The sequence below is a fragment of the Odontomachus brunneus genome, unplaced genomic scaffold (assembly GCF_010583005.1).
Source record: "Odontomachus brunneus isolate Ranch 3 - 2012 unplaced genomic scaffold, Obru_v1 Obru_scaffold_089, whole genome shotgun sequence".
Lineage (NCBI taxonomy): Eukaryota > Metazoa > Arthropoda > Insecta > Hymenoptera > Formicidae > Odontomachus > Odontomachus brunneus.
Window position 1 is genome coordinate 677854 of NW_022639539.1, and position 13446 is coordinate 691299.

Here is a 13446-nt window from a genome sequence, read left to right on the forward strand (position 1 = left end):
TCATAAATTGCCAGAAAGATGGGAAAAAGTAGTGGCCAGCGATGGACAATACTTTCAATAATGTATTAATTCATTTTGTCATTCAAATAAATGCGTTTTTCAAGCAAAAAAACGGACCGAATTAAGTTGTACACCCAATATATTAATTAATAATTTTATCCTGAAAACTTTTCTGATGATGCGCGTAAACAGCGGTGTATTGATACGAAGCGTCTATTTAATCCGTATTATATCATCTTAATATATCGTTTTTTACACATATCGTCGAAATTAAGATAAATTATAATCTTCATAAAAGATTGTTATAACCTTGAGTTGATTAAATTTATATTGATGTACGTAATTGTAATACTTACATCAATCCAAAGTTAAAAATAAATTAAAAAATTTCTGAGAAGATCATGATGTTTTTGCTAATACATAAGAATATTTTACAAATGAGATACCTTATCTTGATTGAAGACTTTTATTTTTCCTATGTACTATTTCACTCTTGTGTACTAAATAGCTGATATTTTAATAAATATATAAGAGATCGGATAATGTAAATACTATCTTATGATAAATCGATATATAATAAATTTAAGTAAAAACTAATTTATTTATTTATTTTATTATCTTTATTACTCAACAACAATATGATAAAGAATACTTTAATATTACAATAATTTTACTAAATTTAAAACAATTCTAAATGGAAAACTATTGTAGAGAAATTAAGCAAAATGCATTTTAAAACATCAAATTTAGAAAATAGGAAACCCATTTTTTGCCAAACGTGGACAGTAAAAATATTAAGTACTCTTATTTATTCATGTCACAACATCAACACCATTGCAAGAGATTAGTATATATGCATGAACTAAATAATAGATATATACAAACAGTATATTATTTATTTCATAGAAATTGCTACATTAAATGAAAACGTTCAAGTCTATATTACTGCTTGGCGGAAATGGCGGGAAAGTAGTGTTCCTTTTATCAAGTGAAAATATAAAAAATTATCGTATAAGTCACTTGTGAATTATAACTGTCTGACAATTTTATACATTTTCAAAGGAATGAAAGAATACAAGGAAATTAATGTTTCATTAAACTATTTCATGCAAGCGTTAAGCAAAACATAAGCAAAAAATAAATATTGACAAAAACGGACCACCTTCCGAGGACGATGATCTTCACATATGTTGTCAAGGTCATCATCCTGAGTAACATTCAAAAGGTTTTAGTCGTCGCTCATTATTCGTTAAAAAGTTATTAACAAAAAAAGTTGCATAAAATGAATGTAATTTTTGGACACCGTATATATAAAAACATCGAATTTGTAGGCTAGAAAGGTGCGTGCCCCTAGCACACACACACACATACATACATTGCTCGCTAGCCCGCCCGGGCGGACTCGCGGTGGATGCTTGTTTTCATATTGTATTAGAATAATCTAACAATCATCCATGTAATTTTGCGACACTACATAAATTAATGAGACAAATTACATTTTATTTATAAAACCTCAAATATAATAGGAACATACGCACCCAACGCGAACCCGTCGGGCAGGCGGGCGAGCGCGCGCGGCTGAGCAGTGTGTGTGTGTGTGTGCGCGCGCGTGTGCGTGCGTGTGCGTGTGTGTGTGTACATATGCAACTGAACGTAACACACGGCAAAAAGTTACGTGCCCCTAGCACACACACACACACACACACACACACACACTCTGCTCGCCCGCCCGCCGCACAGTGGGGCGGTCCTATGTAAACTTTGGACATTGGGCCAAAAAATGAAATATAACATATTGTAATTTCATTACGCTAATAATATTTTAAAACTATTCCTCTATCATATTCTACTATGTTTTCGAGTACCGCGGCGAGCGCCGGCCCAACGCACGTCGCGTCACATCAAATAAAAAATTCAATATCTCAAAAATTCGCAAATATTCGCAAAATATTTTTTCACGGTTGTAATCCAGAAGTGTTTTATAATAAAATGACGTTGAGTTTGTTCTGGGCGATTTTAAGCAACTTTTGTAATTGAATAAAATAAAAAAAAAAGTATCTTTTTATTATTATAAACAAATTAATTTTTTTTCCACTTATTTTTCCACTTATTTTTATAATTAGGAGGGGAAAGGTATATATTTTACAAATTTAACACCCATGAAGGAAAACAATATATTTGTTATTAAGAATTTATTAACATTTAAAATTGACAAATCGGAAACAACCAAATTTAGACATTAATTATGAAATTATTAATATAACAATCTCTGAAAACATAGTGGAATATGATAGAGGAATAATTTTAAAATATTATTAGCGTAATGAACTTACAATATGTTATACTAGATTTGAGGCTTTCACGGCCATTGATACAATGTCTAGATATAGTTTCCGGAATGGAGCCGTGTCTTGAATCAGCGATATGCCGACATATAAGGACTACCTTTACCCAAGGGAGCTCAGTATCAGAGTTCTCAGCCCTGATGATGCAAACTGCAACGTTTGCGAAACGTCGGCATATCGCTGATTCAAGACACGGCTCCACTTACAATATGTTATATTTCATTTTTTGGCCCAATGTCCAAAGTTTACATAGGACCGCCCCACTGTGCGCCGGGGCGGGCTCGCGTTGGGTGCATATGTTCCTATTATATTTGAGGTTTTATAAATAAAATGTAATTTGTTTCACACATATATGTAGTGTTGCAAAATTACATGGTTGATTGTTAGATCATTCTAATACAATAGGAAAACAAGCATCCACCGCGAGCCCGCGCGGGTTGGCGAGCAGTGTATGTGTATGTGTGTACGTGTGTATACAACTGAACGTAACACACGGCTTCCAAATTTTCAACATGCGTTTGTATGTGTGCTGGCAACAAGAAGACATATCTGATATGCGCGCCGTATCTGAAAAACAAAGAAAAGACTAGTTGCGAGCGTGGTAGAGCGGGGAGCGGAGAGAGTCAGTCGTAGCTTAGCCGTTAGATAGGAGGCGACGTGTGGAGGCACACACTGAAAAGAAGCATTCGCCATCTATAATAAAGCTTTCCAATACTGCGATAAACGTGCAGAAGTTTAGTTTCGGTTATTATTCAGTCCTTATATAACATCTGGCGACCGTGACAGGACTTTGCGATAAGACTGAATTTTCTCGTCGTTCTGATTTCATGCTGGTGAGTGAGAAGACAAGATGATGCCGTCAAGAAACAGAGAAAGGCTCTTCGCACGGCTTTCACTAAAGCACTCACGGCTTTTACAACGAAAATGGAAAGTCCGAGAGAAGATAGATTAATAGCATTTCAGATCTTGGGAACGAAGATGACAGAATTGGATGCGGTGCATTATGCATATGGTCAAGCACTTTTTCAATCTGACTGGAACAACGACGACATTGCAAGAGAATTGGAATCGGATGACGCGTACAAGACTCAGTATCTATCGGCGAAGATGAAGATAGCACACGAGATATCAATGATATCAGAGAATGTGACGAGAGCGGCATCATCAAACGTTACTGAGACATCAAAGTTTCATTGAAACTTGAATTACCGAAATTTAGTAGTAATATTAAAGAATAGCTTTCCTTTTGGAGTCAATTTAAAAAGATAAACGATGATCTGTTGATTAGCAATGAAGACAAGTTCCAGTATCTGCTACAAGCTATGGTTCCCGATTTGCGCGCAAATGAACTCGTGAAAAGTTTCCCGCCAACGGGACAGAATTACGCAAAGGTTATCACGAGCTTGAAGAATTTCGGTCGAGACGATATTGTGGTGGAATTTTATGTGCGCGAGTTACTTGGTGGAATTTTATGTGCGCTTGTATTGCAGAACACAGTAAAGGGAAATAAGAAGTCGTCTCTGTCGAATATATATGATAAAGTCGAGTGCTATATACGTGCACTAGAGACACTGGGTATAACGACAGATAAATATGCAGCCATGCTATATCCTTTGGTCAAGTCGTCTCTGTCGGAAGAGGTCTGACCTGCGTGGCAACGCAGCGGACAACGAGAAGTGACAAAAGCTAACAGACAGCATGAAACTACCGATCGACTGGCAAAACTGCTTAGATTTCTACAGCTGGAAGTAGAAAACAAAGAACACATCGACATGGCGCTAACATGTTCGAGTTATCGGCGGAGTCGAAAAAAGCAAGGAAGCAGAAAACAGAATCGTCAAAAGAAGCAGCTAGTGCCAGCGTTCTTCTCGTGGCGAAAAAAGAAAAAAGCCGGTCTGTATTTTTTGTACGTCGAGTCACGAAAGTCAAAATTGTGAAACTGCACGTAAGTTAACTTTAGATTAACGAAAAGACATTGTCAAAAGAGAAAATTGTTGCTTTAGCTGTTTAAAACGCGAATATATTTCTAAAAAATGTAGAGTTAAGATAAAATGCGATGGTGTTCAAAGCGACACGTTTTGTTAATGTGCTCGGGACTTTGTAAAGAGAATATTCCAGCAAATCGGCGAACAATGAAAGAACGGTCGATGAACACAATTTAGCTACGTTTTATGAGACGCATGATGTTTGTTTGCAAACTCTTCGAGTGTACTCTCAGTCGCGCAAATTGTATTCTCAGTCGCGCGAAAAGTTTGTAAGAGCGATTATAGATACGGCCTCGCAACGGTCGTATATCCGTACTGACATCACAAGAGAATTAGGCTATATTTCTCGTGGTGAACTTGAAGTCTCGCATTCATTATTTGGTGGTGTTAAATCTGAGAGCAAAAAGCATAACATATTTTTGATACGTCTAAAGAATTTGGATGATTCGTATACATGCAATTTCTCGGCACTAAATCAGAATATTATTTGCGGTACAATTGCAAATATTAAATATGATAAATGGATTAATGAGTTGCTAATAATATTATTTTGTCAGATATGGGAGGCAAAATTAGTTCTATTGATATTCTTATTGGTGCGGACATTGCAGGTAAATTAATGACAGGTCGAAAATACAATCTGAGAAATGGTTTAACGACTTTTGAAACACATCTAGGCTGGACGGTAATGGGGAAATTGCCTAAGAAGCGTGAGATATCCAATGCTGCGGTAATGATTACGACGCTGTTCGTGGAAGAGGCCAATCCATTCGACTTGTTGCGTTTAGATATTATCGGTGTTACAGATCCGATCGAAAAATCTGAAAAAATGGCAAAAGACGAACGAACTCAAGATTTCTTAATAAAAACAGCTAAATTAAATTCAGATGGTAGGTATGAAGTTAGATTACGTGAGTAGAAGATCACGCACCTGTTTCTAGTAATTATGATATTGCACGCAACAGATTGAAAAAATATATTGAAGGACTTAAAACACAAAATTTATTTGAAGCGTACAATAATGTTTTCAACGAATGGCTGTCAGAAGGTGTCATATAGAAGGCGGCCAATGAAATAAGAAATGTAGGTCATTATTTACCACACCGTTCAGTAATAAAGACACATATAACACAACAATAGCACAACGAAAATAAGGTCCGTGTTTGACGCATCAGCTTGCAAAAAGGGGTATCCGTCGTTGAATAACTGTCTAGAAAAGGGTTCTAATTTAATTGAATTAGTGCTGTCGTCCCTAAATAGATTTCGAGAAACGGAGATCGAAATAATATCAGATATAAAGAAAGCGTTTTTGCAAATAGCCATAAACGAAATGAGTCGATATTATCTTCGTTTTCTCTAGATTGTAAATAACAAATTGGTAATTTTTTGTCACTATTGAGTAGTTTTTGGCCTAGCATGCAGTCCATTTTCATTAACGGCCATTATTGAGTTGCATTTATCAACCCTTTTGGAAAACGCGGAGGGGACCAAAGATTCGATAGAAAAATTAAGACTATCGTTTTACGTGGACAATTGCATTACGAGTGTAAATTCAGAAGACGAATTGAAATTATTTATGCGAGAAGCTACATTTATAATGGCAGCAGGCAGTTTTGAACTTCGCGGATGAGAAAACTCATATGATTTTATAGAAAAACACTCTTATGTTGGGAATTTTATGGAACAAAAGAAAAGATACAATATCAATCCGGCGATCAATCCGGCTGTTAAATATTAAGATCCTCGACGTAGTAACGAAGAGAACAATTTTATCTGCGACACACAAAGTTTTTAACCCCATCGGTTTTACATGCCTTGCATCTTATTACCCAAATTATTACTTAAATATTTATGGACGGAAAACGTAGACTGGGACGAAAAAATCACAGATAATCAACGTAATAAGTTTTTGAACTGGTTAAACGGCTTGCCTATGTTGAATTAAATAGAGATTCCTCGAAAACTCGAAAAGGGTAATTTAACGTTGCATATATTTTGCGACGCAAGTAGTATAGCGTAAAGCGTATGTTTTCGTAAGAGTTGAACACGAGGGTGTTGTAAATGTTAGACTTTTGAACGCTAGGTCCCGTATAGCTCCGGGAAAAGCTACGATTCCGCGTCTTGAATTGATGGCAGCTACCATAGCCGTCAGACTCACGAATAATGTGGCTAATGGCTCCTGCACATAGGACGCGGTAATGCTTGCCGTGCGGCGGAAGTTCGCGCGACAGCCAATCAATATGCTGCTTTCCGTAATAACCTTCTAGCTCTTACGGAAAAACAACATATTGATTGTCTGTCGCGCGAACTTCCGCCGCACGGCAAGCATTACTGCGTCCTGTGTGCAGGAGCCATAAGTCGTTAACATGTAAAATATTAAAAACAACGGTCTGATTCGACTACGGTTTTAGCATGGATTAAACGCGATATGCAATGGAGAACATTCGTACAAAACAGGGTTAAAGAAATGTGCCTGTTTAGCAAACACGACAACTGGAGATATATACCTAGAGAATTAAATCCCGCGGATCTTCCTTCACGTGGCTGCAGTCCTCAAGAATTAGTGAAATTCGAATGGTGATTAGGTCCGAAGTGGCTTTATAAATCGGAATTAAACTGGTCCGTAGCAAGTTATGATTTTGTTGAGGAAGAAATAAGAAGCGAAGTCAAAAGATCAACTCTAGTACACATAGCAAATACTGAAGATTTTAAGTTTGAGGCTTTTAAGTATTTCTCTTCTTATACTCTTATAGAAATATCATACTAAGAATCATTGATAATTACTTATTATCCAGTATTTTTAATACTGAAAATAAGTAATTATCAATGATTCTTAGTATGATATTTCTATAAGGGTAGTAAGCTCTTTCGATTCCTAGCTTGAACGATAGATTTTTTACAAATTGCGGGAAGAAATCAAAAGATGATAATATAGATACACGAAAGGTATCTTATTTACCAAAGATGGAACGGGAAAAATTACATTTAACTTTCACAGAAATAAAAGCGGCCGAAAATAGATTATTGAGACACTTACAAAATTTTATGTTTAATACCGTATCTAATGATAAGTTATCATCTTTTAAGATAGCCAAAAATAAAGATGGTTTATATGTTCTAAAGACTAAAATTTTTAATCGGGAAGATGAATTTAATTTTCTATGCCCTATTCTTTTAGATAACAATTATAACGTTATTTACTTATTAGCCCGAGAAAGTCATGAAACTTTGGGTCATGCTGGAACACAGGTAATTATGAGCAATTTACGTAAAAATTTTTGGATTATATCTCTTCGTAAAGTGATCAGATCAGTTATATTAAATTGCACAATTTGTAAAAGACAGAAAGCTAAACGTTTAGAAGCTTCTCCATTACCCCCCAATCATGTTCGTGATGCAATAATTTTTTAAATAGTTGGAATCGATTTCGCAGGACTTCTATTGGTGCGTGGTGAGGGGAAGGGATTTGCATTTTTACTTATGACTTTTAGCAGCCCTAGTAGCACAGTTTATTAGGCCAATATTGGCCAATATTGGCAACGCGTTCCCAATATTGGCTCACCATTACAGACCCCAAAAATTTTATAGCCAATATTGGATTCCCAATATTAGACTAATTGCATTTTAACTATTGGAAGTGTGCATTAATTTTAAAGGATTTTCAAGAGATGGCGTAACTAGTATTATATCGCATCGGGCCATATTGTTGCTACCTTCATGTCAAAGTACCATCATGTGGCTTTAGTTTTCAGTATGTGTCATTTTGCCGAAGTGTAAACAACATTGTTTTTTTGAGCATTGAATATGTCGAATTTTATGCCAACAAAACGCAATTTGGGGGAAACTTTGCTTTTTTGCTTCCATTTGAAGAAAAGTGCTGCTGAAAGTCAACGAATGCTGTCGGAAGCTTATGGTGATTATACTCTATTGATTTTAACATGTGAATACTGGTTTCGACGCTATAAAAAAGGTGATTTTGATACGGAAGACAAGAAACGTCCAGGCCGAGAAAGTTTGAAGATGAGGAAGTGGAAGCTTTACTCGATCAAGACCCGAGTCAAACGCAAGAAGAACTTGCAGAATCATTAAATGTTGATGGATCAACGATTTCCAAACGTTTGAAGGCCATTGGAATGATTCAAAAGCAAGGAAATTGAGTGCCGTATGAGTTGAAGCCGAAGGACGTTGAAAGGCGCAAAATGACCTGTGAATTGTTGCTCAAAAACACAGAAGAAAAAGTTTTTGCATCGTATCGTGACGGGTGATGAAAACTGGATACGCTATGATAATCTGAAGCGCAAAAAATCATGGTGCAGACCAGGCGAACCATCAACATTGACGGCAAAGCCGAATATTTATGGCGCCAAGCTCATACTCTGTATTTGGTGGGATCAGCTGGGTGTAGTGTATTACGAGCTGCTCCAACCCAACGAAACTATCACTGGAGAACGCTACTAACAACAATTGATGCAATTGAGCCGAGCATTGAAGCAAAAACGGCTAGATTACACGAAAAGACGCGACAAAGTGATTTTCTAGCACGACAACGCTCGGTCACATCTTGCGAAACCGGTCAGGGAAACATTAGAAGCGCTTAACTGGAATGTCCTACCACACCCGCCGTATTTTCCAGATATTGCTCCTTCCGATTACTACCTATTTCGATGGATGACTCATGGCCTGTCTGAGCAGCACTTCCATTCTTATGAGGATACCAAAAAATGGGTCAATTCGTGTACAGCCTCGAAAGATGTGTCGTTCTTTCGACGTGGTATCCACCTATTACCATAAAGATGGGAAAAAGTAATGGCTAGCGATGGACAATATTTTGAGTGATCAATTTGTAACTATTTTTTCATAATAAAACCGTATTTTTACCAAAAAATCCCTTAAAATTAATGCACACTCCCAATATTTATCAAGAATAATTATTTTTATCAATGATCTCAAGCTTTTTACCGGTACTATAAACTATAGTGAATACGTATTAAGATATTTTAAAAGCTTTGTTCCAAGCGACACGTTATTGATTCTTAATTCAGTTTTCGAATGCAACCTCACGCTCATGTTTCGATACAGATTCTATACCCAAACGTTTCTTTAGAATAATATGTGCGATTTCTCAGTAAAATTGTACAATTCCAAAAATTAATATTTTTGATTAGTATAAAATTACATCATCTTTTAAGTGAAAGTCACGCCTCACAATAATCCCGTGTAGAAATTCATTAGGGAAGGCCTTAATAAATAAAATAATACATAATAAAATACATAATAAAAGACCCCGATCATTATTTATTAGGGACGCCATAAATATATGCCATAAGAAAGGCTTCCTTATTTTTACTCGACGAGGCCCCGACTATTATTTATTAGGGACGCCATAAGAATTAGGGCTTCCATATTTTTACTCGATGAGATCCCGATTATTATTTATTAGTGGCGTCATAAAAAGGCGCCATAAAAAGACTTCCTTGTTTTTGCTTAATGAAGCCCTGATCATTATTTACTAGGGACGTCATAAGAAAGGCTTCCTTATTTTTACTTGATGAGGCCCCGATCATTATTTATTAGGGACGCCATAAAAAAGATTTCTTTATTATTCCTGATAAAGTACTCTTTTATCAGGATATTATAACTTTATAAATACTTATTTATTTGGGTCAATTGCAAAAGTCAGGAAAGGATTTATAAAGAATATAATGTATAAGAAAAATAAGGACTGTATAAAATTTATTTTGTATGACACACATGATAAGAACTTTTTATTAAAATTTTATTTATTTTATTATACAAACATGTGGGGTCTCAGCAAACGAGACGCCACGCGAGGTGCAGAGGGCATTTAAAAGAACGGGAGATGCCTTATATGGAGCGCACCTTATAGCGGACGAGCGCCACGTTTCCGAGAAGCGCGAGCCCTGCGACGCGCTTCCAAGAAGCGCGGCTGCGCGACGATAAGCGCGAGCCTCGCGACAAAATTTGAGGAAGCACGAGCCTCACGATTTTTCAAGGAATTAAAACTCACCCACACTCACCACATGGAAGAAACTCTCCTATAAATAGAGAGCAAGGTGGGTGGACTTTTAATTTGCTTTCGTCATCCGACGACGAAACATCTCTTAAGGAGAAGAAAAACGAACGAAATCCTGAGACGCCCAGAGAGAGACGTACCAGCTCCGCCACCAGGAGCACGAGCCAACACTCCTTGCGAGGAGTTGATTCCAGCCCAGCCGGACGGACGCTGGAGACAACCTGAAGCCGCTGCAACACCGGCCTCAAGGCGAGGCCCAGAAGCGACGACGCCAACGGCTCCGAAACCGGCTGCTGGACTTATTCGGTCCCGACAGCGATGAGGACTTTGCGGAGACGTAGACAGGCAACGTGCCCATTTCGCTCGCCTCCTCGTGGTCATTTATCCCGGAGACGCCTTCACCGACGAAGGTGCCTAGGACGCCTAGGAAGCGACCTGCCGTTGCCAAACGATAGACGGACAGGGCCTCGTCTCCGTGGAAGCGGCAACGTTTGCACACAACACCACCCCAGACGCCTTCGCCTTTCAGGCGGCCTCCTGGGGCAGCAGTGATGGTCGAGCGCCCGCAATCTCCCGACAACGCGGAGACAGAACGAGTGGCATCCCAGTCTGCGATCCCGAGCTTGCCGACCAGAGCGACTTCGCCTTCGGAGTACAAGGATTCCGCCGGGCGCTCTACAAAGTTTTTTCGGCCTTGGGTGCTCTACACAACCGACCAGGCGCCGATAAGGCGAACTCGACCGCCTGTAGAGTTGCTCACAACTTGGGACATATGAGCGAGGCGTCCGCTCTCGTTTCGGTATGAGTCCCCGTCCAGGAACCTGCCTACGCCACAACAACCTCGGTAGACCGCCGACAAGGCGACGCAGACATCGCTAGAGGTTTTCGTCTTCCGAAGTCGATCATCGGAAGCCGGGTGATTCGGCGACTAGCGAGATTCGTCGGCGCCAACCGGTCTCCACGGAAGTTAGCGCGACCAGCGGGATTCGGCGCTCGCGGACGATCTCCGCAGAAGCCGACGCGGCAGAGGACGACGGTCCATCAGCGCCGCTCATCGCTAGAGTCAACGCTACGACGGACACTCCAATATCGCAGCCACTCGCCACGAATAAATAATAAACACTGACATACGTACACACTAGAAGAATGTAAAGGAGAATAAAACATGACATTTTTATATTGATTTCCATCTCATTCCTTGCGCATACTTTCCTCCTCCTGCGAGCGATTATCCTAAGATCGGAGCAAAGAAAATGACACACGCGACCATAAACACTTCATACATATATATAGAATATGCAATATTTACTGTGTATATTACGTAACTAAGTTTGTAAATGAACAAGGGGCATAACAAGTAGATTCTTTTTCTGTAATTCAAAAGGAAATTGCAAACGAAGTAATTTGTAAGATATGTACGTTAAAGGATATTTAGTAATGATATAATCCCAAGTAACATATTAATGTTTGTAAAAATATGTGTAATCCTAGACATTCTGTTGTCTGAGATTTTCTAAATATATTTTGGTAAATTTTACTCATTTTTCACCTTGTTGCAGCTAATAATGAAAATCAATCTTTAAATCTGATAAATCCCAGGCAGCAAGCTGTCGTTATTTTGACGTCAATGTCGTCATTATTGGTCAGTAACGTTATTTATTCTTTAAGGACGTGTATTCAACGTTATGTTTTAAGACGTCAAAATGACTTTGCAAAATGACGTTATGATAACGTTTAATTTACCATATTATAGACGAATTTCTTTTTCGAATAAAAAGATAAATTTGCTATTCTTATAGATATATTGTATTTTCATATAATAATAACGTTGCAGCATTGCATATTGCAGTGCAATGTTGTAGAGACATTGCAGTGACATTAATTTGAAATATTTAGCAATATTACAGAAATATTTAAAAAATATTACGAATATAATATAATATTTTTTACTTATTTACTAGTTATTTCTGTTACTCAGTGAGCAAACAATATTTTAAAAAACATTTAAAAAGACATTTTTAAAACGTTGAAAATAATAGGATAAGTTCTCTTTTTTTTTTTAATTAAAATAACGTTTTTTAACGTTTGAAAAATGTTTTGTTTTTTAATATTTAATAAACACATTTTATTTTAAAAAATGTCTTTTTAAATGTTAACATTTAACTGTTAAAAGATATTTTCTAAATGTTAAAATAAATGTTAGTTAAATATTAAAAATATAAACATTTTTCCAAACGTTAAAGTTAAAAAAACGTCTATTTAATGAAAAAAAAGAACTTATCCCATTAGTTTTAAAAATATTTCTTTTAATGTTTTTTTAAATTCAAATATTTTGTAATGTCAATACCTAACTAAACATATTTTACATAAATATTTTATACATATAGGGTTGGCAAAAAGTCCGGAAACGATGAAATATCTCGAAAAGGATCATTTGTAGCGAAAAATATGCAAGTTGCAAAGTTGTAGGGCTTAATAAAATGTACCTAATGGTGGCTAAAAATTTGACTTTGGGTGGAGGACGAAGGTCAAATTGAATTTTTTAAATTGGACCCCCCCACTTTTTATTATATATTCTTGTAACTTATTTCAAGGGTTTTCCAAAAACCTATAATAAAGTATTTTTTTATTAGGCATATTTAGAGTTATAAGGCTTGAAAGGATTTTGGTCTTTAACTGTTTCTGTTTCGTAAAAACGTATCACTATCTTCTGAACGGTGGATTTAGAAATAAAATTGCGATCAGGATATGCAGCATTGAATGTGTAGATCAGTTACTTTTTCGTATGATCTAATATGGTCTCCAAATTTTCGATAAAGAAACAGCATTATCTTTTCTTTATCGGTTAACATTTTTAAAAAAGAAATTTGAAATTGTAGTTGGAAAAAGAAAGGGAAAAGACAAAAAGTAAGATGCGAGAGAGCACGACTCGTTTTTAAAATACAAAGATCGAGAAGCGTTATCGTGAAGCGCGGGTATATGCGAGTTTTGACTGAGTACGTGTGATATTACGTTGTGAATGAATAACCGCGTTCGATGCGAGCGAATGAACAACTAGGCTGGGAGCCTAAAAAATATAAAC